The sequence below is a fragment of the Pezoporus flaviventris genome, unplaced genomic scaffold, assembly GCF_033815535.1.
Source record: "Pezoporus flaviventris isolate CSIRO_AGI_PZ_B2104156 unplaced genomic scaffold, CSIRO_AGI_Pfla_v1 ptg000050l, whole genome shotgun sequence".
NCBI lineage: Eukaryota > Metazoa > Chordata > Aves > Psittaciformes > Psittacidae > Pezoporus > Pezoporus flaviventris.
The window spans coordinates 3853018-3877760 of NW_026892598.1; the positions used below are offsets into that span (position 1 = coordinate 3853018).

General features: G+C 43.0%; 1 protein-coding gene across 6 annotated transcripts in view; it reads left to right on the forward strand.

Annotated features, from left to right (window-relative positions):
* The first annotated feature begins 14295 nt into the window (after positions 1–14295).
* SEMA6A (semaphorin 6A) overlaps positions 14296–24743 on the forward strand; it is a 114934-nt gene continuing 104486 nt past the window's right edge. For 3 of the 6 annotated variants that reach the window (XM_061468705.1, XM_061468706.1, XM_061468707.1), the window contains exon 1: positions 14297–14897. The gene's annotated coding sequence lies outside the window, so the exon portion shown is untranslated. Of the gene's footprint in view, positions 14898–16685; positions 16791–24743 lie in introns of those variants that run through there. The other 3 variants (XM_061468701.1, XM_061468704.1, XM_061468702.1) reach the window with 2 other exon arrangements.

A 24743-nucleotide genomic window follows, 5' to 3' on the forward strand; every position in this document is an offset into this window, starting at 1 on the left:
GTTGCGACTTTGTGAGTGACTAAAAATAGCACATCATGGGATATTCTTTTTTTAACCTGTGTCTGGTGAAATGAGAGAAAAACAATCATAAATGTGCTATCCTGTTTTATACGGGACCAGATCTCGGCCATGACGGATAAACTCTCAAATCACACACACAGGTTTTCAAATGATGCAAAACAAAAACCCTCAACCATATTTTAGGTCTTTGGTTTTGCATTTTTTTTTCCCTGCCTCTGTACTGTCTCCTTACTACTGTAAAGAATAATGTTACATTTTATCTTTTTTGCAGAAAACAGTGGTCCCATAATTTTCAAATAATTTTACAGGAAACGAGGTTTTCATATAGGTTTTGTACTCGGCTTTTTCAGTATCTCAGCCCTGAGATATGCACATGAAAAGATCTTCATGGTGCTATCTCAATCTGCTCCCAGCTAACACCTCAGTGAAATCCTGCCCCACTGAACTCAAACGCATTTTAAGGTAAGTTGCTGTAGCACTGGACTCCTTACCTATTTCCAGGAATAGCCTAGAGAAATCTAGCAATCTAATGGATGAGAAGTGGTTGAGGGCAGACTCACCTCTCTGGCTTTCTGCTTGCTGCTGAAGCTCTAATTATTTATTCTGCAGTGGGTATTTTACAGGCACCATGCAATGCCAGCTGAAGGTTACTACAGTAAAGCAGCAAAAAAGATGAGGACTACAAAGTCATTGGCAGTTTATTTTAATTCAGCTGGAAACAGCAGCTTCTGCTGTTATCATCCTTTGTATTTGGCAAAGATTAGAGTTTATCTGAGTTTCACAAGCTGCCAAAATGCTGAGTAGATCCTGCCATTGTCTCAGTGAACACTGAATTGCATATTACTTGAAGATCTAAGGCTCTACATCAAACAATAGCAGTGTAACCAAACATTGCAGGCCTGGGATGCGAATGTCTCTGGAGCTAGATAGGAATGCTCAATATAACAGGACCCTTTAAATGTTTCGTACAGAAATGTTGCTAAATCTTTTGAAGCTTTGACAGTGTTTTCCTACTAGCTGCAGTTAAAAATTGTTTTCTGGAGGTCAGTCCAACTTGCTTACTTTGTGGACATACCCAAATGACCAGTGTTGGGAACAGCCCTGGCATCCCAGCTCCTAGGGCTGTTTGAGACAACACATGTCATGGAGATTAAACACCTCGCCTCCCCCAAGGCCTATTGATCATGCACACAGGTGTGTTCTTCTCTTACTGCTTCTTAATAAAATAGAGCAAGATGAGGGTCATGAGAGGACCTGCCTACCCCATCCTTGCAGAAGGTACATGAGTGTTGCAAGGGAAGAAAACATCAGCGAAGAGAGGAGATCTAAGCTAGCAAAGCATCATTTGCATGCTGCTTCAACAAACAGGTGAATTCAGTCACGCGGTAATTCATTAAGAATTTCTATCAGCCACAGACAAGAATGCATATCTTGGATATCATTTAATATATGTATATATATATAAAATATAAGGAAGCAGAGAGAACTGAGCATTTATACCATATGAGACATTTATAACATAATGTGTATTACTAGAGTTGGAAATCAGGAATAATGCCAAGGAATTTAATGGATTCAAATCCATATAAAAACTGGTCAGGTAACGATTACAACATATCTAAGTTGCAGAAATTTTTCTAAGCTATTTATCTGGACAGTTTTATTCCTTTATGGAAATTTGCATTGGATCTGGGTCCAGCTTTAACTGGACTTCTTTTATAATGGTCCTGATCTAACATACAGAATTACAGCACTTATAAATTTACATATTTAAGCACGACCCCTCTCCTACATGACTTTTTTTGCCCAGGGAAGCACTGCGAATTAAATCCCAGTTTCAAAAAGGTAGAGGTAACTGGCAATAGTCAGTATCACTGTGGCTAGTTAAGTCGCTTGCTTTGGAAGTCAAGTCACAAATACAGGTTACAGTGTGGATACAGTATCTTAATTGCATATAAGATACATACATCCCTTTGTGGATCTGACTCCTCCTGATTGCCCTACATATATTATGTGCTGTTTACATAGGATATTTTGCCTAGAAAATCCCTACACATCATTTTTCTCATTATATTTGTAATGCAAAAGGTAAATAGTGCACAGAAGTAGAACACCTGCAAGAATAAGTGATTAATAATAAACACATGTAGTTTTAATGGACCTCTTTTAATGGAGAATGGATTATAATCTTCAGCATGTAATGGTGTAATTTTAGATGTGGTCCAAAAGTCTAGGAATCAGACATTTGAGCAGGAAGTGGCTTAAAAGTGCTAAGTATCTGCCATAATTTTAGACTCTTAATGTTGTTAACTACAGCCAGGAAAATTTGCATCCCAGAGCTGGATATCATCCAGAGAAGATCTTCAGGCTCCTACAACTTCTTAGAGACTTACCATAGCAACTTCCATTTCTGACTCATCCATACAGATGACTGCTTTCCTTCTGCCCCACAATTAGGGGATAGACTCATAGATACTTCCAGTAAATACACTGAGCAACAAGCTCTCAAGATTGCAAAGAAAGGATTGCTGCTAAAGCTCTATTTCCATACTCAGTACACATACTTTAAGTAACAGAGGTTTCTCGAGTTTATTTTATTTCCTTTCTCATGGGCACATAGCTGATGCATTATAAAAACTCTGTCCTGCAGCTACTGGGGCCAGAAGAAAAAGGTCATGGCTTTGAAAAAAAACAAGGAGATACTGTGAAGTACCTCCACAAAACCTGTGATTCTATGACGAAGCAATGAGGAAAAAAAAAAAAAAAAAAAAATTTAAAAATAAACCCCAAACCAGCAGTGAGATAAGGGAGGTAAGTTCAATGAGATAAGATTTCTACATTTTTCTCCTATCAGTATAGTAAAAATGATTGACTGTTGTCTGTATTTCCTCTAATTTCTCCAAATGCTGCTTTACTTCATAGTCACTATTTCCACACACTACCATTTGACATGCTACCTGTTATAAATAAATATACACATTACAAATAAATCACATTTAGTACTGTTGTTGGAACATTAATTTCCATAAACAAGAAAGTGTGTGCAGAGCATCACCTTTCAAGGGAAAAGTTATAACGTAAAACCGAGTTTCTAAGGTGAAAGATACTATTTGTGATTTACCCACATCCTCAGAGGTGACTAACAATCCCCACCCTCCTTCAAGGTCTAATAATAAAACAGTGCTTCCTAGGTAGTTCTTCCAAGACAAATTGCAACTTCAAAGCATAGCTCCAGTCACAAAACAGGTCACCAGCATGAGGAAGAAAAACACAGCAAGCAAGATGCTTTCCTTCCATAAAACTGGAAAGTACGTTTACTGAGATATCCTTCAGTAGCCCCTTCCCTCTGTTCCCTCCACCGCCACTCAAAAAAAAAAAAAAAAAAAAAAAGGCCATGCAAAGATTACAGATTTTTTTTTTTCCAGAGGGTGTTATGCAAAGCCAACCTGACCATATACATCATATAATAAAGTCTCTTAGAAAGCTTCATTTGTACATTGCCACTACAATACGAATGAGAAATTGACTGTAAACTCCACTATACATTTTTTTAGTTTCCTCATTCACCACTGAATTCGTTGAGTCGTGATCTTTCAGTCAAATAACTTTAGGGCAATTAGCTGTATACTGGAATGCTCTGCTCAGCTCATTCAAGCAAAGAAAATTGTTTGGCCACCTTGGAGACAATGGTTGCATAGAAGCCCCACTTGAACAAATCCATATCCCATACTTTACCTGTTCTTCAGAAATTGTTGTCTTTTCCCACAAGTTTACTTGCAAAACATGTTAAAAGTGCTTCCCACCCTTGTGTACAGGCCAACACCACAGCTGGGGCTTTTCAAAGAGGTGGCCACCCTTACTTGATTACCGGTGCCGTTATACAAGATGAGCTAATAAGGCCAATTGAGTTTCCCATGTCATACTGTAAACTCATCTGTAGAAGGAATCAGTCTGCTGATCTATACAGCTGGTGCATTTTACCCGTCTTCTGCAACTGGTGGACGGAGCGAATACTGCAGCCACTGATTGTCAGACATCCTCATTTATTGCCAGTTGCTGCACAGTACTGTTTTCAGTGGTTTCCCACGAAACTTAAACACACAGATACAGGGTATTCACTATGAAGTGTGGTAACAGTGTTGTATTTTAGGTTTGTAACACCAACCATTTGTCTGGCAGCATAGCGCATACTGTTTTCTCATCCTTAAATCTAGAAGGCTGAGAAGTTGAGTCTATCAGTTCAAAATTAAATGTGGATACACAGCATTTCTTTTCTTTTTTTTTTTTTGCTGCCACATATGCAGCACTGGAACAGCCAGCTTGCTTGTTCCATTGTATTTTCTCCCAAAGAGGAGTTCTAAGGAGACATTTCTTTGGCTGCTGAATGCCCTGTATTTTTTCTCTTCACTAATCATGCATACTGTGTGTTGTAGAGTTTGAACTGCTCAGCGTAGTATGATTTACTTTCTTATGTGAAAAAAAGGCAGGACTGTTGCACTTCACATCAAAATCAGTGAGTTTGTAACTGCTGGGACTTTTAATGATTGATGAGAGCTTTGGCATAGTTTCTGTTTGGAAAAGAGGGCTTTGAAGTGGTGGATGAAATACAAGGAGGAGAGACTTACATAATGGGCCCATCTCCCCTAATCTCCTCACCAAAGAATACACAACGAAGAAAAACAAGGGTTACCTTGTAACCCTTGCAGTGAGGAGAGCCTCATTTAATGTATTCAGTTACTTATTAGTAGGCCAATATAAATCTAGCACAACAGTGTGCAAAGTCAGCAGGGGGTCTGAAACCTGATGTTATTTTTCCCACCACTGAATAAATGATCCCAACCACCAGCTTCAGAAGCTCATCCTCATTAGTATGTATGAAATGAGTGGAAAAAGCACTAGGAGATTTATATCGTTCTGTATTCAATTCAATTAATAAGACACGGTGTCAATTTCTGGAGGAAAGGGGCAGGGTCCATAGATTCCTGTGCACTTTTCACTGTAACAAGTGATAGAGATCTATCACAGCATGACTACCTTAAAAAATGCCTTCATCATATTCTAATCCTACTGACATTCATTAAGTAGACATTTTAGCCACCTGCAAATTATAATCTGACACCATCATTAAGGTCAGTGTAGAGTTTTCATTATAAGCCCCCTACTTGCAAGGTTTTATAACTTTGCTGGAAAATTTAAGGATAATCAAGGAGTCTTTTTTGCAGTACTCTTGCCTATTTTTAACCTCCGAAGATACCAAAACATTAAAAAAAAATAAAAAATCAAATGATATATATAGGTCTATATGATATATATGTTGGTGTCAGACACTACCCAGATTGCAAATACTGCAGGTAAGGTCACTCTGACACCAAGTGACTCCTCCTAAGAAGCAGTAATGGGATATTAATTTCATTACCATGAAGTAGACTGTGGGAAAGGGTGGCTTGCAGATGTCTTATCTGACATACACGACAGCCATGCTAGATCTGGATTTGAACTTGAAACACAGTGTCTCACCACACTGAGGTCAGCTAAATCTTAGCCACTGACTCTAGCGAGACCAAGAATGGAATCAGATTTTCTGGTTTGATGCCTCTTTTATCTTATTTATTTTATTTTACAGTTAAAGTCTTCTTAATCTTCTGTTTTCACAGAGTTAGGACGGTTACAAACTGATTAATGTTACAGATTCTGCATCTTGGGTGGTGTCCTGGTCCCATGAAAGTCAATGACAGTACTCCCAAAGACTTCTATAAGGCCTCCTCTTTACCCCAAGCACTTTAGCCCACATCAAATGTAGCTTATTTATAAATCTACTTTGGGTTTTATAAACTGAACATGCAAATTAAAGATTTCAATAGAATACTCCAAAGCAAAACTGTAATACTCTTAAATCAAATTTGATTTGCGTCTTTGACATAGTATGTAAGTAGATATTAAAATGCACATATGTTTTTGACTGATTTTCTGTGAACGCTAATGAATATTCCATGCAGGGCTGAATGTACAATCCAAGCAACATCCTCAGGAAATCCCTGCCAAAGTCTTCAGGACAGGCCAAATAAAGAGTTAGACACCAAGAATATTGCTATAAATGATACCCTGGGTAATAATATGTGAATTTATTTTTCAGCTAGTGGGAGTTTCATCACTGATGGCACATAAATGAGAACGCCTGTGGTTTATTTCATGCAAGTCGATGTTTTCTTCCACACTTCTTCTTCTTTATGCATAGTCTTGCCACTTCTTGCACCTATGAGGTATCTGTCTTTACCTACTAAGCTTCCACACAGCACAATGCCAAGTAGACTAACACACTGTTTGATATGATGGTTTAAGGAAAAGACAATGGATTGCCTCAGAAATCAAATATGTGCCTCTAAGAAATGGAATCCCTTCTTTCACAATAAGTCAAACAGGCTTCTGCTAGCAGCCAGTTTCTGCTTGGTGTCTTGCCCTTTCTGTTGGATCAGTGACAAATCTTCCAAAAGGCTTTCACTCACTTCCTCTCAATTTTGCTGCACTGGTATCAGGCGCAGTAGAGTGACAGAAATTAATTTAGGCAGGCCTGGAATGCCTGGGTTGTGATTTACCTGGGACAGTCACACTCCAAACAAGAGCTAGCTAATAATCCCAAGGACTGAGCAAACACAGGAAGTCTCCACTCTGCTTCCCTCATTCCCTGATAATAGCTTAGGCTCCATTAGCACATGTTTTTCAGCTCTAATAATCACCAGGAAACTCCAGAGAGCAACCAGCCTTGAGGGAGGGAGGGAGGGGTTATACCTGGCAGTAATGCTGAATGCTGTTATCATCATCATAGGGGCCAGAAGGTATCACTCCTGTACACAGTAAGAAACACCAGACTCCACAGATACCTGTACTTCAGTGCAACTTCTGGTCGAGTAAAACCTTTTCAAATACAAGTACCACTGGCAGAGTACATATAGTCACCTGGAAAAATCTAGACCACTGAATTTGCATCTCCAGCATTCTTATTATTACTTTTCCTGGTCTAATGAAATACAGAGAAAAGCAAAAAGAGAGCTCTTTCTACACCAGTTAATTGAACTTGAGCTAGAAACGCCATCCTGTCAGTTTTCCCTTTAGGAAAAAGATTACAGACAAGCAGCCAAAAGAAAATATCCATTTCAGCTCTTTTTGCTGAATAACTTCTTTGCTAGACAAAGCATACTCAGAAATCACTGAAAAGACCCCATCAACTCCCTACTGCCAATTTCCCAATGTATCCTGTAAAAGGCACACTGTGCTATAAACTGACGCTTCATCCCACACTCCCCTTGGAGAGGAATGATTTTCTGTTCTTCCCCACAAGACAGCAGAGACATTAACTTGCCCTTGGTGAGGGGCAGGTGCTCGGTGAGGCTGGGAGAGATGTGTTTCTGCTTGCCTCCTGTTTTTGCCTTGCTCGCAGGTGTGAGACAAGAGGAGCTGAACTCCAGCCAGCCCACCCAGGGATGACGACTGCTGGTCACCCCAGTGCCTTTCTAGACTGACCCACCATCCGTGTCCCTGAGCACTGTTGTTTCCTGGCTATCCTGTGTCACTTTTTCCACACAGAATTAGGTCCAAATATCTGATCAGTCTGTCTGGGGAGTGACTGACACTGATAAAAACTGCTCTGTCAAAAGCAGGACATGGTCTTTTCTCCCCAAATACTTTGTCATGTCTTTCAACACATTTTCAGTCACTCTTCTCTATCTTAGCATGCCATAATGTGTTTGACATTAATTTCTCCTTTAGTATGTAAAATTATTCATATAGTTTAAAAGCAATTGTAAACCTAGAGCAACTCATCCTCTCATTTCTTGTTGATTTAATATCAGTAATATCATTGGATCAAAGGATAAAACCTGACTAAAAGATCATTTTCCATCAGCTGCTCATTTATCAATGTTTAACCAATCCTTATATTGCTTTACTACATCTTGCTAATCTTTTGCTTCACGTAGAGACTATTTGCTCTTGTCTCCCTTTGGTCCTCTTTCTTTCTCATTCCCCCCATCACCTCTCCCTGGCTTCCCTTCCTCTCACCCGCTGCACACTCAGCTTCACAAATTTTCCCAGCTGGAGCCTTCTCCTCGTCTCTTCCATTCTGTCCTGGCCGTTCTTCTCCCCTCTTTTCTTCTTCCTCTATGTTTTTTTGTCTGTCAGTCACAGAGTCTTTTTTCTTCCAACTGCCATCAATTCGAAGGGTCAAAAAAGTCAGATGGATGAGATGTAATATAATGAATTAAGGTGAATGTGTTGGGGAGGAGAATAGAATAAAGCCTCTTTATTTCAGACACTGAAACCATTAAAGAGTTCTCTTTGGTGATACCGTATTGTCTGGCAATTCCACTTAGTGAGTGTTCCTGAGGGCTCAGTTCAGTTGAAAGGACACTGAAAGAAATTATTTTGACTTATTAAACTAACCACTTCTTACTATTTAAAATTGGATTTGCTCTCAGTTTGATGCTGTAATAGTATTTCAAATATTTTTATCATAATATTGACTTCTTTCAGTGCTGTCTTTTCATTATGATAATTTTACACTTAGTTCACCCATCTAGATCTGAAATGTTCATTGCTTTTTTTCAGAGCCACTGCAAAGGTTCGCTTTGGACCATATTTATCGACTGCAAGAACACAGGCAAAGCCAAATCTCTTTTCTCACTGCTTTCCTTAAGATGTTGATCAAGACATTGATTTTACAGAGGAACAGAGGACTGGACTTAGCCCAGGAAAATTCTATGAATTTGACTTAACTTTCCAATCAAAATACATGTGGCATGTTTTCAGAGAGTCTCTACACCTCTTCACATGCTCTCCAAACAACTCAGTAGTTAGTATCAAACCTTAATCACATAAAGAGAAACAGCAGCTGAGAGATACATTTTATTCTGTCCAGTTCCTCACTGTACCTAAAAGGATATGACATCTAAACACAGTTCTGGAAAAGCTGGGTGTGAGGAGGGGCAGTGAATAGTGAAATAGTGAATTAAAAATGTGGAGCACAATACCTGAAATTAAGCCACTGTGAAGTAACTGAGGAGCATGCTGTCTTCTCCCATAATAAAACTGATAGGAAAGAAGCCTTGGAAACTCTCTTTATATGCTGCCTCTACAGCTTCTGATTAATTTTCCTCTCAGAGACTAACTAGAAGAGACTAATATGAGATCATCAACACCCAGTGTGCGAAGAAAGTAAGTTTCCCTTTATGGGAAGTTCAATAGCAAATAATTTTTCTAGTGACTTAAACAACTGTCTATGGAATACAACAGATCAGTTATGCTCCTGTTATGGAGCTCCACAACCTAGTTAAATGTACCATACACTCCCTTCCTGCTGAAATTTTACAAATCAGATCATTAGCAGGTGAAATTTATATGGATGCACTAATATTAGTAAGATTGTGCCAATTTACTTCAGAGGAGGATCCAGTCCGTGCGTGTTTAGAGTAATTTGATAATGAATCTCTGCAAATTTCTGTTGCTTTTAACAACTCTTAAATTCTACATCACTTTTCCATATTGATTTTCTATGCTTTTGTTGTTTTGTTTTTTCAACAGGGAACCACTCCCTTCACCATATGGTCCAGCCACTATCCACAGCATTCTCTGCTTATTTCACCATCATGTAACACTCTCTTCTCCTGGGAACTAGATGACACGGTGACATGTGAATGTTGCTCACAGCACAACATGAATTTCTGCTGATTTTTTTGGCACAGTACAGCAAGGGCTGACCAGGGCAGCCTCCTGCATAAAACATCTGCTCCACAGCCTTGTTTGCCTTCCAAAATCCTCCATAGCTGTAGAGACCAACCTGCACACAATTGGCACAGAGAGACTCCCCTTGGGTTCCCAGGCAGAGGCAAATCCTCCAGTGGAGTCTCTGGTATTTCCAGCAAATATTTTTAACTACTTTCCTGGATTTTTAGTATTCTGGGTGCTCCTGCTGAGCACACCCCAGGCCAGTCTACAGTTATATTGGTACCCATTTGGAAGATGTCCAAAAAAAGTGATTAAGAAAAGCAAATCTATGTACACCACCCAGAAACCTAAAAATGTGGCATTTCTAGTAAGATTTTTAGTTACAGACAGAATTTTGCAGAGACTCAGAAACCATTAAAAATCACATCCTTGGAGGAGATCATGGCCTACCTGTTCTCAGTCTAACTTCAGTTTACATTTACAGAGATCTGTTAAACGTCTAGCACTCATAAACTGTGAGCCTGAGTCTGCAGGATTTAGTTGAGCAAAAGACCCCTTGCCATTTTACATTAAGAGACTGAGAACTGGGTCCACGTTGGATTGTATGAATCTTCTTTCCCTTAGCTGAAGTGTGCCCAAGAGCAGCTATTTGCTGATTAGAAACCTGCCCACTTCCAACCACATTTTCTGAATACAGCTGAGTTCGGTGAATTCCTCTGAAGTGATTAAAAGAAAGATCTTATTTTTCTCTGTGTAGGAGTAATTACTTTGCCAGGCATTCAATAACGTCATCTTGACAAGAACCATATTTGCAAGTTTCATAAGCTTTCACTATCGCTGTAAGATTAAAGAAGTCAACACTACCTTATATTAAGATGTCCCTGCACTCAACATTTTCTTTTTGCTGGTAATGAGATGCATCCCCACAGGTAAAGGAATCTCCTCTGATGCCACAATGGGAGAGGGGAAAAAGGAGTTACAACCCATCTCAAGATGACAGGATTCAAGTGCCTCTAAGGCATTGAAACCATCTCAAAACTTCCTTGGAGCTAACACCCCTTGTGTTTCTCAGACAGCTGTCAAAAGCCTCAGCTCTGCCACTCTCGCGTGTTGTTTATTGTCAATGTAAAAGTCTGCTGCACTTTGAACCTTGGAAATAGGTACTGAATCTGACAATAACAACTGATACAGAAATTGGGAAACGTTGCACAGGTTATCCTGATGTGTGAAGACAGTGAATGGGGACGTGCTCAGTAATAAAGTGCCACGGAACCCCTGGAGTACCCCAGCTCCTCCAAGCTGTATCAAATGGGATGCTGCTCCTGCCATCACATGGAAGTTGCTAAAGTAGAAAATACATGGCTGTAAACAGTGTGGGTCTCAGCATGCTGGCTGGCGTTGAACCTCACACAACCCAAGTGAAGGAGTCAGCTGCTGCCAGTGAAAGAGATTCAAGTGCCCTTCCCACACATAGGCCAGGACTCCCATGAACTTCAAGTCAACATTTCATACGTGATCAGGAAGAAAAGGGTAGAGGTCAATGTTTTCATATAAACCCAAATCAAGTCTCTGGTAGAGGGGTTGGCATGAGCTGGAGAACTTTGCTATAGCTTGAGTGAATTGTTCAGATAAGGCTTTTAAAATGCACAGCTCCATTGAGACCTCACCAAGAATTCCTGACTGGAAAAATCCCACTGCACTCTACCTCTGCAGCTGCCAAAAAGCAGCCAGTGAGAAAATATGTCTTTTCTCATCAATAAGGGTAATAATTCCCTTCCCCAAGCCAGTATGAGTAGCCCACAGTTGTTAACTAGTTCAGGCAAAATAAATAAGCTTGTGTCTCTGTTTTCAGAAAATCTGATAGCACGGAGAATTGAGATTGACATTAAAGTTTCACAAAAATAGCCTAAAAAATGGTGAGAGATTAAAAATGAGAATACTTTACGGAGTGGGGTAAAGAGCACAGGGAGTTAGGTAATAGAGAAGACTGTTTTTTTCAACCACGAAGACACATCTGATTTCGCATATTGATTCTAGTAAGTTAAGAGCAGAAGGAGCAGTAAGGGAATGAAGGACAGAAGAGCTGACTTCAGTTTTGGCAGACAGCTAAATGAAAAAGGGCTGCAATGTGGGTTTAAGTGAAGAAATTAGCCAGTGCAGGCTTGGAAATGAAAGGGAAAGAAAATGGATGAATGGAAAACACTTTTGTGGAAGAACCTGAATATCAAATTTCTAGCAGTTGATGCCTTAGCTAAGACTAGTGTCTGGAAAATAGCATTTTCTTAGTGCTTTCTGCTTCTTGTAGAACTTTCATAATACAAAAATCTGGTCTGTGTTTTTCAAAACCCTAAGTATAGGAGGGCTTTCTGTCACGAGAGTCTTTTTTGATTAATGAAGAGATGCAAATGTAAAATAAACCATTTGGTATTGAGGAAATATTTGTGAAGTATCTGAAGAAGCACACTGTTAGGGCCCAATCTAGATCTGCTTACAGTTCAAAACCCCAACAAAGACAGTGGAAGCCCTGAACACCTTAAAACTTATGTAGTGATTGAGCATATGTAATGACTGAATGTCAGCCTTTGGTATACAGTTGAATGGGTATTTCCTGCAAATCCTGACTGTGTTCAGTCTCTACTCTTGTTTCCTGACAGAGGGAGAAGCAGCATGAGATGATCAAGGGCCTCTTTGTGGAAATGGAGTTGGGGGTCTTGGCAAATCAAGGTTCATTCATCTGGTTTACCCCTCTGACTCATGCATGGGTACCCAGAAATTATTTGTACCAGTTCAGTTTCTCTAATTGCTTTCAGATCTAGGGTAAGTTTGTTTCACTAAAATTTATCTGTCCCCAGCAATTACTCTGTTTGGTGCAGAACTCGCTTCTGTTTTAAATTTTCAGGGAAAGAAAGAAAATATATATTAAGTCTCAGTTCCTTTGGTCAGAAAATTACCTTAAGTATACATTCAGTTTAAACTGCCTGAAAGGAAAGAAGAAACTTTTCCCTGATACAGATTAATGTTTCCCTTGTAATCTAACAACTAGAAATAGAATGAATGCGTGTGCTATTTTAGACCCCAAATCAAATACCAAACCAAAACCAATTTTTGAGAGTCCTTTCATTATCTGAAAATAAAAGGCAGAGAAACAGCTGTCATAAACAAGTCATTATTTTAATTTTAATGCCACACTTCGTGTCCTGTCAGCAAATCCCCTAGCTCCATTCTGTCCTTTCACGCATCTGGCTTGAAAGAAAAAAAAAAAAAAACAAACCCAAAAAGTAGTATAAATCATGTTAAGGCAATTGCACATGTAAATGAACCCTCTGGAAACTAGATGCCTTCGCGTTGAAACAACCAGAGGTTCTCCTCGCAGCGCTACTCCGGCAAGCCCAGAGGGTGGAAATCACCGCTAGAACTCCTGAGCGATCGATCGCATGCCGCCGCCAAAGGAGCGTGCATGCGGATTTTCAGCTGACCACTTTGGGCTGTTTTGGCGGGGTTACACCGCAGCCCACTCCCGCAGCTCGTCCGTCCGAGCCCCAACGCTCCGAGAGGTCAGCGGGGCGCGAGGGGCCGCACCGGCGGACGGGCGGGTCGGACGCCACGGCGGAAGCAAACCCGGGCCCCGGAGGCTCTGCGAGCCCAGTGCTCCACAGCGCCCGCACTGGGGGCCGCGGCGGAGCGGGGCGGGGGGAAGGCGCGGGACCCTGAGCTCCGAGCACAGCTGGTGAGGAGCGGTCCCGGACACAGCCTTTCGCCGCCCCGCCGCCCAGGGGGATTACCGTCGGCGCGTGAGGGGGCCCTCGGCGCGGGCTCGGGGAGAGAGAGATTCATGTTTTAGCGTCGCTTGCTTCTGCTCCCGGCTGGATTGTCTCCCCCACAGGCACCAGCGCCGCCACCGACCACCAAGGCGGGACTCGGGCGGAAGGAAGGTGAAGACAAGCAGCCGGCAGGGCCCTTTGCCCCGGTGCCCGCTCCCGCCGGGTACAGGGTGAACGCGCGCTGGGGTTACGGCCCATCCCCGCGCCCTGTGCCAGGCTGCAGCACGTGCGGGTTTCCGCCGCCCCAGGCTCCGCAGCGCCTGCCGTCGCGCCCGCAGCCCGCGGAACAGCCGCCCATCCCCCGTGGGGCTGCGGCCAGCGGCCCGGCACCGAGCGCCTCCACCGGTATGGGCGGTTCGGGCGACTCTGGCCGGTCGTGTCTCTGTCCCGCCGCGTTCGTCGCGCCACCCCGCCGCCCCTCGGCGGTTCCGAGGGAACGGGTGGAAGCCGGGGACAGTGGGTACCCTCCGGTTGCACCTGCCCGCATTAAGGCCGGGGCCGGCCGGGAGTTGCCACTGTCGGAGCACGACTGGACCGAAAGCGGGCGACCCCCACCTACACCTCAATCCGCGCCGCCGGGGCCCCGCCCCTCACTCGCTAGCTCCTCCCCCTCGGGGATGCCGCCCGCCGGGGCGGGACGGGACGGCCGGGCACGCGCCCCGCCCGTCTCGGTGAGCGGCGGCGGGGAAGGGGGCGGGGCGCGGCGCCCCCGCCCGCCCTGCTCCAGTCCGGGCTTTGTCTCCGCCTCTGCCGGCGAAGCAGCGTCCCTGGGGCAGGACGGCGAGGCAGGGCAGCGGCGGGGCACAGCGGCTCCTCGGTCCGATGCCTGGCAGCGCGGGGCGAGGAGCTACTGCGTCTTCCTGTCGCGGCACGGCGAGTGCCTCCGGCCTCGGAGTTTTCCTGAAGCAGCCGTCACACCGGGAGCACTTTGGTAGAGAGGGAGCAGGAGGAGACCCCGAAATGACTTACCTCCAGAAGCGCGACTGAACGGGACTTAACTGGAGTGGAAACGTAGTGGAATTTGGGTCTGGAGAGGAGTTGCTAACGCTTTTTCGGTTTTTTTTTTGTTTTTTTTCTTTTTTTGTCTTTTTTTGTTCTTCTGTCTGTGCCCTCCCCTCTTCTCGCCTATCATTGGAAATGAACAGATTGCATTTGCAATTCAGAAAGTAGAAATACTAAATATCCCATCCCCCGGGAATCACACATGTAGTAATGACAAAGGATTGCAAAGGAGAGAGTGGCACCAGTTTCCCAGAGAGATCCCCTTAAATGGATTACTAAATGGGACACTACATCAGCTAGTTGTCCTCTAGCTGCCTACATACATGCACCGAAAAGGTACAGTACTCCCCCATCCGTATCTCTACCTGATGTTTTGGGGTTGCTTGTTAAGGGGGGCTCCCGGGCCGCCCCGGCAGGATGGGGAGGAGCGAGGATGGTGTGCGGTTTAAGGCTGGCTGCTGCGTTCTGCCTCGACACCGTTTGCAGCGCTTAGGGAGAAGGAGAAGAGCTGCCTGCAAGTGCACGCGCTGCGCTTGCTGTTGCCACTTTCCAGGCATACCGTGGCTTCGCCTTTCTTTCCTGTTTTGTCCTCTTTTTCTACCCCCACCCCCTGCCCCCCACCTGGTTAACGCGCTAGCCGTGCTCCCCAGCCCCCTGACAAGGCTTGTATGCGCGGTGCTCGGCCTCCCCTCCGCCACGCCAGCTCCCAGCCCTGCCCGCAGTGAGCCGGGGGGTCTCGCAGCGGGGAGCTGGGCGGCTGCGGGACGCCGCCTGCGGGGCTGGGGCCGCGGCCGCCGCCCGCTCTCCCCGGGGCAGCAGGGCATCGAGTGGGGCTGGGTCGGAGGGGGGTGTCTTTGTTAGAGGGACAATGTGGGCTCTCCACGCAGAGGCGTAACCCTGCGGTCTCAGCTTTTCCATGCGGGGTGCTTGGGCTGTGGTTCATATATATATATATATATATATATATATATTTTTTTTTTTTTTTTTTCCCAAGGCTGGGGTTGTGTTCTGGGGGAAGTGGCCGGGAACCGAGGAAACTTCTTCCGTGGCGCAGACCCCGGCGTTGCCGCGGGCTTTGTTCGCGATCGTGGGCTGGGGCCGCGGGCTCCCTTCCGCGCCCTTTTCCCGCGGACAGCGGCCGCCTACCCTTTCCCTCCGACCCGGTCCCGGCCGAGGAGGGCTGCAGCCTGCCGTCCCTCAGCCCCGGGAGAAGGGTGGCTGTGGGGCAGGGCTGCTCCCCACCCCTCTCTACCGGGTGCCGCCAGCCTCTCCCCGGCGGGCCGGTGGCTCTGCGAGCCACTTCTCCCTGGCTGGTGAGAGCAGGCGGGAGGGCGCCTACCATGGGGCAGACCGGACCCTTCGGAGAGGCCCGGCGGGGGGGGACGCCGCGGGGCAGCCCAGCTCCTTTGCCTCTGCCCGCGCCCTCGCACCACGGCTCCTTCAGCCCCTCTCCTCCATGGGGAATCCGGGCGAAAGGTCGGAAGAAAGAAAGTTTTTCTAAGGGGGAATAACAGAGGCACCCGAAACAAAGGAGATCCTGTTCGGCCAGCCCTCCCAGAGGGGCTGCGGGCTGGCAGCGCGGAGCCCCGCACACGTCCCGCCCCGCCGGGGAGCCCCGGGACTGGCTGACGGGACGTGGGGGGGGGCGGGAGCGGGGCTCGTTTGGTCAGCTGATGCCGAGGAGGGGACAGAGTGGTGCCGGGGTAAAGGATGCTCAGGAGGTCGATAGGTTTGCACGCCCCGTCCCCGTGGAGGCACGGGCAGAGAAGGCTCCCAACTGAGAGCAAAGCGCGTTAGGTGCCGTGGCTGCGGCTCCACTTGAGCGGCAGTCCGCAGCACTCCCCGGGCTGTGCTCCCGCCGGCAGTACGCGGGGAACGCGGAGCTGGGAGGTTGGGAGTTTGGAGAGATCTGGAGCAGCGGCGTCTCGGGCAGCCCCTGCAGCCGGTGAACGTCAGACCGCCTCGCTGACGGGGAGGGCGGCAAAAACTTTGGGTCTCCTGCATCACGCGTGCAGAAAGTACCTGCTTCTTGCGAGGGTTCGGCCGTCCCACCGCCCCTTCCTTCCTTCCTTCCACCCTTCCCATCCGAGGGAGGCGTTTCTCGGGGGTGGCTCCAGCCGTCGTGGGGGCGGGGGCTGTCGGAGGAGCGGGGCTGAGGCTGCATCTCGGACAGTTGCAGCGGAGATGCCCTTCTGCCCACCGTCTCCGTCCTGCCCGGCTCTTCCCAGGGTGAGTAGCAAGGCGGTAACTGCTGGGGTTTCTTTAGGCAAATGGCTCTTTTTCTAACCTTGACCTCTTGTTCAGGGGAAGATTCGTTCTCTTGTTCCGCTCCTGAACTAATTGCTGCTTTTGAAGTTTGTAAACATGCGCGCTTGTGATCGCATCTGTTCAGCGCGCATCTTTGATTGCTGTAGGCTGAAAATTATTCCGGTAATGAAATGGCAAGAAGTAAAAGCTTTAGTCGGTTCTGCAATAAACTGTAAAAGATAATAATTCCTGACTGTAAGGTGAATGCTTGATCTTCCAGAGGAGCATATGCGGCTTGCAGGTGTTCTAAATAATGAAGAGCTGTATGTCCACAGCCATTTTCAGTTATGAGGCTCTACGCAGTGTCTTATTATTTGACACAGATTCTGCTAATTTTTGTTTAGTCCTGAGCAGTATTAATCATCAAACTAACTCAAAGTTAGCAACTAGAGGTGTGATTTTCCCACTGTCTTTGCAAAAATTAGTTCAGTGACTGCTTTTGGTTTGCATTCATTTAATCTGTCATCCAGTAAACCATTCTCATCCAAGTAATCTTTGGTTGGCGGGTAAATCCTTTGGCATCAACATGAGAAAGTCCAGCAGAGTCAGGCTCTTTTAATCACAGAACTCGAGGAGATTTTGAGGAGTCTGTGGCGTTTCTCTTAGAGGAAGATTTATGCAGCTGTTATCATGTTCAGGGCTTCCTTTGCTGTTTGTTTCCAGACCAGAAAAGCAAAATGAGCTTGCTCTGATTTTTGTTTGTTTTTTTGGGTTTTTTTTTCAGTTTTTGTTTTAAATGAGACCAGTCTAGTGTATTGTGAAGAAATTTGGGTCTGCTCCAGCAACCCCCTTTCTTTATGGAATTGCCTCATACATGGTTGAAAGCAAATACTAGTAGCTTCAGTAAAATCAGGAACATTTGTCACTCTTAAAAAAAGTACAGTTGCCAAGGCATTTCAGTTTCTAGGGTATAATTTTATCTAAAAAGAACCTGGTTTTAATATGGTAGCTTCTCATAAAGTATAAGGCAAAGAGAGCTAACTCTCTCTAAAGCCAAACAATTTCCTATGCATAAAAAGGTTGATCTCTGTTCTCCACCATTCTTTACTGGAGGAAATCTCTGGCATTCATGGAAGTTTAGTACCAAATGCCCAGATGAATCTTCTGTCTGAATGCTAAACGAATTTTAAAATGGTAATACTGTAAAGTGTATGTGCAACATTTACTTTTCATGTATTCTTGAAGCATGGGTGAATACTTTCAGGAAAGATAAATCTCGTGGTCACAGATGTTCTATGTATTCCCAATTAGTCTACATTAAAACTGTATATTCTTACTTAATGGCAAAACCAACCTTATCAACTGACCTTATACTACTTGAACCAAAAATAACTGTGCATTAACAGCTGGGAGAAACATGACAAGCTAAAGTCTCTAGATCCTTGAAGTTGAAAGCAAATATTAGCCAGTCTCCTCTTAATGTTTGTAAATAGAGGATCAGAGTTATTTGCATTTAAGACTGAAGAAGGAGATAGATTGGGCTAAGGATGAGGAGTTGTCTTCATTGAATTTTTTAAAAGAAAAAAAAAAAGACAAAGACAAGACAGAGATCAAATTAATGACCTGTGATAAATCAGACTAGAAACTGTTTGCATTAAAAAGGAAGTAGGTGACTGTGAACTTGCTTGTGCTTATTTTGTGAAGGGAAGGGGAAATTTGTCATCTTGTTTTGAAGAGCCACACATAAATACACATGAAAGGAGTTCACGTGGTTTACAGCAGGGGAGACATAAAATGTTTTAGGATTAAATTGACCTGAGCTAATACATGCTTTACATCCAACTTGTTTGCGAGAAAATGTTGTTATACTACCCAAACAACTGTTTTGTGTTTAGTACCTGATTCCCATACACTATAGCAGAGTGCTGGAAACAAACCACCGGGTAAATTCTGGAAAATAACATTCAACTCTATTAGTAGATGCAGCATATGCTAGAGAAAAGTTGAACTGTACTAAATGAGAAGTATCCCATTTGGTACAGATGCTGCAGTATTTTACCTCCTACTGTTCATTTATTGAGAAGGTAATTTTTTAGCCCTTATCTTTCCCAGTCTCATTCCCCCAAGTAAGCTTTGCTTATGCAGTTGAAGCCTTGCTTGCTTAATTTTCTGAGATTAAAGGCTTCAGTATTACTCAAAATGGGACTTTTCTGATGTTTAGGCCTCAGTCTGAAAATACTGCTCTCTGTTGGGAGTCTTTGTGAGGACCTGAAGCTATTGTGCAAGTATGTTTGCTCTAGATCAGTCTTTAATGTTAAGATCAGACCTAGGTCTGCCTGTCGCATCTGACAAATTGTGACAAGCTTTGTCTTGATGGGGCAACAGTAAACGAAGAGGCATAATCAGTGTTTTTTACTGTGACCATTTGAGCACTTTATGCACATTAATTCTGTGTATCAGGAGGGGGTGAGATATACACAGAGATAATTCTGGCAATGGGGTGCAGTCAATAATAGCATGGAGTCTGGCTGCTAATCAGCAGCATGCAGCAACCATGAACAGTGTTCAAAGGCAGAAACAAACAGCTGGGGGAAAGCCTGTGCCTGAGCCTGACACCTCTTCATAGGAATATTTTCATAGATACGATAGGGTCTGTGAAAGCAGAGTGGACTTACCCAATTCAAGTGAAAACCTGACAGACTGGAGTTTGCATGTCTTTATTTTCGTTATGTACTGTCTTTGAGACAAACCATTACCTATGGTCATGGAAATAAAAAAATGTTCACGTTTATATAGTGTTAAGAGATCTTTTAATTGTCCATGGTGAACAATGCTTTGGCTGTGGGTCTTGGTTGCAGCACGGCAATATGGCAGCACAGCTCAAGGGCACTGCTTTAAGATTTAAAGGGAAGAGTGCCACCTACTGTGATATAATTACATATATTACGTGTCCTGTGTGTCTTAGAAGAGTTCCCAAGCTGCTCGTTTTGCCTATCCTATTTTAGCAGCTGGAAGATGTGAAAGGATTCAAAATTAAATGTGGTATGGGAACTGAGGGAGAAAAGAAAAACAGAAGATGTAGGCACCTACAACAGCAGGGTATTCTGGAAGTCTTAGGAGGGGTTCAGTAAAAGACAGGCATAGAGGCATTTTCAGGTTTTGTCACTTCAGACTTATAAAAGCTGCTCACAGTTAATAGTGGTGCCACTGGAAATAGGGAAGGGGATGAAAGAGCTACGCCTTCCCCCATAAAATAATCATATTGCCAGCTTTTGTGCACCAGATGAACATAAATGAGGCTGCCAGACTTATGCCCTCTGAAATGCAGAGTTCAGCTCCAGCTACAGTTTGATTTAAAAAGGAAGTAGGTTTTTGTTTTTTTTTCAAACAAAACAAACAAAAATAAAATAAAAAAACCCCACCAAACAGCTTTCAAAAAAGTAGGAAGAAAACAAGAAAAACCCAACATGAATTATCCCATAATTCACTGCAAAACCTCTTGAAGTCAGTCCCAATATAGAACTATAGTTATTTATCAGCCAAAAGGAGGGGTATAGTATGCTCTATGAGAATTACAGTCATTTTTATATGAAAGGAATTTTTCCCTAAGCCCCAATGTGCTTGTTTAGTGGCTGAAATAGAGATGTAAAATGAAGTAGATAAACCAGCTATTAACAGAACTGCCAGTTGCTGTATCTCTAGAGTGGGGACATATGGTAATTCACTACATTCAAGGATGACTTTCCATTAAAAGTATTGTTAATAATAGGCATTTCTATATATTTATACTGGATACTTGAAATTCACATATTGTGGACTACCCCATGCCATTTTTTCCAGGTTTTTTTTTTAGCTACTGACAAAACTGCTACTGAGGAACTTTCTGCAGAAATACAGTTTTACAACATTCATGAGGTGCTGAAGTTAGAGTTTAAAGGGGCAGGTGCACAGGATTGCAGCACACAGCATGTGCTGTGCGACATGACAGCATGTGTGCTGTCCTTGATATGAGAAGTCTTTGGTTTCTTCTCCCTTGCCCTCCCCAGGTAAAGCTCTGCCTTGACTGGAGGGTTATACTCTTTGTGTGATACAGGCAAAAGAAGCATTTCCTATGCTTTTATGTCCTCTGTAGCCAATTTCCTTTAGTGAAAACATAATGTTTATGAAAGTGGAAATAAATAAAGAATATTTTTATCATGCCCTTTCAACTTAGTCTGAGACCATCAAGTGGATGAAGATTATAATACTAGTATTTTTACTGGCGATAATAGCGTAAGTTTGATTACGCACTTAAAAAAAAAAAAGGTATTTCTAACCCTCATCAATTTTGCAATGACCCTGACAGAATCACAAGGCCTTCTAGTAATAAAAATGTGTGGAGTATATAATAGATATGGTCGGGTGTTTCAGTTCAGTGGATGGAAAAAGTACTCTCATGAATCCCACACACAATGGGAAAAACTGTGTCCAAATATATTCCTGACTGCAGGAAACATTATTTCTATTTTATCATCTCCATCTGCTCAGCTTCACTCAGATGTTCTATATATTGAGTATTCCTGTGTATGGCTTTGATAATCAGATGGGAAATTTGCAGTGTTGGTTCCTTCACCATTGTTCATGAACATTTATCCATTACTTGCACTTGAGGCAGCCTTTCATTGAAATGTTAATGAGAATTTGAAGTTTATAGTTCTGTACTTTTGGAGGTTTTTAAGCAGAAAAAAAAATTGCTGTTTTGTTGATGCCATTCAAAATCTACTTTTTATTGGTAGACTGAGATGGATTCTATGCTAATTCCTCCCGCATTCCTGAATTATGGCCTAGCTAGGCACTGTCGCTGGGATCTTCATCTATTAATCATGGAAGCTGCTTTCTTATTCGGTTGCCATAGTTTCAGTGCCTCACATAGTGTTGGGGTGCCTTGGGAAAGGCTTAAGATATACTTGGACTTGCAAGCCTTGCAGTTATTTTGGCAGTAGAAGAGCTCTAAAGGAACAGAAAACAGCATCCAACATTATTCAGAGTTGGATTAAAAGAGGAAACTTCTGGATATGTCTCTCTGGACCTTGTTATGTGAACATCTAGCTGATATTTACTCCTAAGATTTGCTTTTTGCTTTCTCTTGCTGGTAAAATGGTACACTTCAGAGACTAATGGCTACCTTTATCCATTGCAAGAACAAAAGAGGCTTTTCATTAGTTCTGCTGATAAAAATTAGGGGATTTAGGGTTTCCTAAGCAATCCAGGTAATTTGTTTTATTGCATGACATCATGTTTGAGACCGAGTTAATGTTTATTGTTGCCTTAAATTTAATAAAATGACAATAAGTACCCTTTTGTTAGCTGCAGAGCAGGTTGAATTACAAAGGAGAGAAGAGGAAATAAACTTCTTTCAGACAGCACCAGTGCTCTTTCAGCATTGTGTTGGCGTGGTGGTATTTTTTTTTTTTTTTTTGACAATGTTTCAATATCTGTCCACAACTTCAGCATTAAAACATGAATATTTTGAGAAATGCGGAGCTGTGAGTAGTCAGAAATAGCTTTTTGACAAATGGGAAAGTAGTAAATAGATCTAACATGAAAGTAGCTGGGAGACCAACTGGTAAATGTAGTGCTGAGTATTAATTGTTTTGTCAGTTATGCATAATATAAAATAATGCACAAACATTTTTCACTAAGCAAATCATGCTCCCCTTTTCCCATTGAGAAAAAAAAATTAATTACATCTGTGTGAGCAGGGCCCATGTTTTACCAGATACTTCAGTCCCATTTCTTTTGCACTTTACAGTGTCTCCAAAATAACACAATTTCCCTCCAGTTCTAATAAAGCAATTTGGTTCTTGCACAGATAAGGTTGATATGTATCTTGTGCTTGAAAAAAAAATTAATGAGAGCCTTGAATATTCACATCAAGTAAATAATATTAAAAGCTGTGCAGTGTAGATGAAAGAATTCAGCATAATTGGAACTAATCTGGAAAACTGGCCACTTTTTTAACTTTCAGATGGTTAGCTTGCATTCAGAGATGAGTTTTAAAGCTTCAGCTTGGGACTTTACTACCCAATCTTGTGGTCATTTTTTCAAGTGAGATCGACAAGCAGATTGAGAGCATGTGCGTGTTATTTGTAATCATCCTCAGGAGTCCTACCAACTGAACAAATTGGAGTCTAAAAATTTCACATCAGTTTTGAAGATTACAAAGCTCTGGTTGCTGCTAGATGCACAGAAAATCTGTGTTTGTATTTTATACTCTCACAAAGTATGGAAGTTTCTGTTTTATAGTCTGGCTTTTGCGTACTCAGTTATATATGCATATTTACATGAAGTTAATCCTAGTCTTTTTTCATGTTAAACTCACAGTGTGCATGTATCTAGGAGGTTGGCAGTCTGATGTAACAAAATAATATGCCATGGTCATTTTGTGAGATACAAATTCTGTTGTGTTTTTCTTCTTAGAGTTTGTTTTACGCTGTTTAGTTGCACGTTAGGTATAGAATAACTGCACAGAAATTAATTTAGGCAGTTCTGTAAGGTATGTTTACACTTCTTTAACATTATTTTTATTGCTTATTATTTAATCGTATACCTCCAAGAAACAGAAAAGAGAGTGATAAGTGATCGTACAGTCAGTATAGACGCCCAGTCTTGTTTCTGATGGAGAGTAAAGAAGGGTTTCTACTGAACACCTCAGCAGCAAGCCCTTAACTCCATTTCGGTATAGTTTTTTCAGTTCATTTATCTTTGATCATAGAAGTTCTTCTGCATCCCTAAGCAGCTGAATTCAAGCATCAAAGGTACTAACCTCATCAAGGAAAAAAAAATATGACAATTTCTGGGAAAGTAGTTGCTGTATTTGTGTCTTTTTAGCAAAGTTAGGGATTTTGCTTCACAAATCTTGCACGTGTTGAATAGCATCTTACTGCCTGAATATTCCTGGGAGGCTAAAGCTTGGCTTTGGCTTCCTGCTCACAAAGGGACCTCAGAGACAGGAAAGCTGTCCTCTCTTCAGCCTCAGAGCTCCCTGCTGCCTGCAGCCAGTCCTCCTCTCTGGGCAGAGTACGCCACTGCCCACTGGTCCTTTGGAGTGGGTGGATGGGAAGGAAGGACACGAGGGCAGCCGGAGCCCTGGCCACATGCCTAGGTCTGCCTGGGAAATGCTGTGATTGCCACTGACACGGGCTGAGAGGATACTACTGCATCCTGCCCCAAAACAACAGAACAAGGAAAAAGATGTGCTGTCTGGAGCTGCGTTTATGTCACTTGCTCTCAATGCATTGTACAGCCCGCTGTCTGTTGCTTGATGGCAAAATAGAGGTTGAGTCCCACCGGTTTATCTTTCTTGAGTAGTACTACACACCATGAGCATGGTTAAATACAGCCTGATATTTGATTTAAAATGCCTTTTTTATTATATCAGCATCACAGGCTGTTTAACTGTAGTCTTGAACCTCCAGTCATAGTCTGTACAGCATAGTACTGGCTTTTCATCATATCTGTCTAATCAAAGAAGAGCATCATGCATTAAAACCAACTTTTGAATTTAGTTTTCTGTATGAACAGTGTTTGGTACTATGTGTATAAACTTCTAATAGCATTCAACCCTTTCTAATTCTGAGCCATTTGTACTTATTAATTAGAAATGCACAGCTTTTGCAATTACAACTTACTGATCCTAGCCATATTAATCAGAAATTACTGCAGTTAAATTGATCTTTAAAATTTGCTGTAGTCTGTTATAGGAGGGTGATTAGATGAAATATTTTTTAAGAACTGTGTCCGTGCAAATCTCTGACTTGTTCGTATCATTTGCATTTTGTAGAAACACATTGTGTAGAATTTTTTTTTTTTTTTTTTTTTTGTTTGTTTGTTTGTTCTTGGAAAGGAATTAAAGATGGAAGTTTTCAACTTTCATGAAGAAGTTGGAAGGCAAAC